Below are 2,783 nucleotides of genomic sequence, written 5' to 3'. Positions count from 1 at the left end.
ATTTCCCTCTCCAATGCATGAAAGGGAAAAGTGAAAGTGAAGTCGCTCAGTCGTGTCCGACCCTCAGCAATCCCATGGACTGAAGATCACCAGGCTCCTCCGTCCATGGGATTTTCCAGGCAAGAGTACTGGAGTGGGGTGCCATTGCCTTCTCCAAAGGGAAGCCCTTCAGATCAGATCAGATCAGTCGCTCAGTCGGGTCTGACTCTTTGCGACCTCATGAATCGCAGCATGCCAGGCCTCCCTGTCCATCACCAACTCTCGGAGTTCACTGAGACTCACGTCCATCGAGTCAGTGATGCCATCCAGCCATCTCATCCTCTGTCGTCCCCTTCTCCTGCCCCCAGTCCTTCCCAGCATCAGAGTCTTTTCCAATGAGTCAACTCTTCGCATGAGGTGGCCAAAGTACTGGAGTTTCAGCTTTAACATCATTCCTTCCAAAGAAATCCCAGGGCTGATCTCCTTCAGAATGAACTGGTTGGATCTCCTTGCAGTCCAAGGGACTCTCAAGAGTCTTCTCCAACACCACAGTTCAAAAGCATCAATTCTTCGGCGCTCAGCCTTCTTCACAGTCCAACTCGCACATCCATACATGACCACAGGAAAAACCATAGCCTTGACTAGACGAACCTTTGTTGGCAAAGTAATGTCTCTGCTCTTGAATATGCTATCTAAGTTGGTCACAACTTTCCTTCCAAGGAGTAAGCGTCTTTTAATTTCATGGCTGCAGTCACCATCTGTAGTGATTTGGGAGCCCCACAAAATAAAGTCTGACACTGTTTCCACTGTTTCCCCATCTATTTCCCATGAAGTGATGGGACCGGATGCCATGATCTTCGTTTTCTGAATGTTGAGCTTTAAGCCAACTTTTTCACTCTCCTCTTTCACTTTCATCAAGAGGCTTTTGAGTTCCTCTTCACTTTCTGCCATAAGGGTGGTGTCATCTGCGTATCTGAGGTTATTGATATTTCTCCCAGCAATCTTGATTCCAGCTTGTGTTTCTTCCAGTCCAGCGTTTCTCATGATGTACTCTGCATAGAAATTAAATAAGCAGGGTGACAATATACAGCCTTGACGAACTCCTGTTCGTCAACAACGAACCAGTCTGTTGTTCCATGTCCAGTTCTAACTGTTGCTTCCTGACCTGCATACAAATTTCTCAAGAGGCAGATCAAGTGGTCTGGTATTCCCATCTCTTTCAGAATTTTCCACAGTTTATTGTGATCCACATAAGGTTAAATGTGGTCATGAGGGCAGAGCCCTAATGCAAGAGTCCTTATAGGAAGAGGGTTGGGAGCGGGGGCTTCCCTGGTGGTTCAGGAAGTAAAGAATCTGCCTGCAGTGCAGGAGACCTGGGTTCAATCTCTGGGTTGGGAAGATCCCCAGAGAAGGGAATGGCAACCCACTCCAGTATTTGTGCCTGGAGAATTGAAAGGGCAGTGGAGCTTAGCTGGCCACAGTCCATGGAGTCACAAAGAGTCCAACATGACTGAGTGATTAACATTGTTTTCTATAAGAAGAGGATGAGATATCAAAAGTCTCTCTGGCTCTCTGACCTCCACCCACCAAGTCTGTAGAGAAGGGCCATGTGAAGACACAGTGGGAAGGTAATTTGCAAGCCAGGAAAAGAGGCCTCACCAGAAACCAACCCTGATGGCACCTTGATCTTGGACTTGGTAACCTCCACAACTGTCAGAAAATAGACTTCTGATGTTTAAGCCACCCAGTCTTTGGTATTTTATTGGATTTACTTTTTGTGGCAGCCCTAGCAGACCAATTCAATACCACTAGATAGACTTAAAATTATTATTTAACCAACCAAACTTGGAATTAGTAAGGACCTGGGAAAGAGTCCAAGGAAATGAAAAAATAGTAAATGGCACATGAACTAATTACTCATGTTTTATATCAGGGAATCAACAGATATTGGAGAGAATTGCTAATTTAAGAAAGGGAAAATTAAAATACAGTATTCAAAGTTAAAATTGTGCACCATTTAGGAGTGCTTTAGCTTAAGTTAATAGACAATCTAAGTGTTGTAGTTATAAGAAACAGAGTTATTTCCCTCCCCCGACCCATCACCCATAAAAAGAAGTGCAGGGGTGAACATCTACTGGCAATAGCTCAGAAGTACCCCCTGTCAGGGCCAACATCACTGCAAATCTCTCAGCCTTCTCTTAATGTTCACGAATTGGATGCTGTAGTTCCAGCCATTAAGTCCTCAATCTAGGCAAGAATAAAAAGTGGGGGAGAGGGATAGCACCAGCAGACTAGCCTTTATTTTTAGCCATAAATGTTTTAACATGGTCATTCTCAGGTACAAGGAAGAAGGGGATTAGAATGTGTATTCTGTTTCAATCTATCTTTCTGTTTGTTGGGCCTGCCAGGTGGCTCAGTGGCAAAGAATCTGCCTGCAATGCAGGAGACCTGGGTTCAATACCTGGTTCGGGAAGATCCCCTGGAGAAGGAAGTAGCAACCCCACTCCAGTGTTCTTGCCAGGATAATCCCATGGACAGAGAAGCCTGGACAGCTACAGTCCATAAGGTCGCAAAGAGTCGGACACGACTGAGCATGTATGTAAACCAAGACATTCCTCTTACTAAAATGGTTACACATACCTGCTTCTAAGGTGTGAGGCAATGGATAAAGGTAGTTGGTCCAGAGACTTTTGTTTTTATTTTTATATAATATTGAAAACCTTTGAAGGATGAAAAAAATTAATGCCTCATATTTATAGGTTACTACATATCATTGAGAATGTGACACTGGAGAAGACACTGAC

This window comes from Bos mutus, chromosome 15 (assembly GCF_027580195.1).
Source record: "Bos mutus isolate GX-2022 chromosome 15, NWIPB_WYAK_1.1, whole genome shotgun sequence".
Lineage (NCBI taxonomy): Eukaryota > Metazoa > Chordata > Mammalia > Artiodactyla > Bovidae > Bos > Bos mutus.
This window is presented reverse-complemented; position numbering follows the sequence as displayed.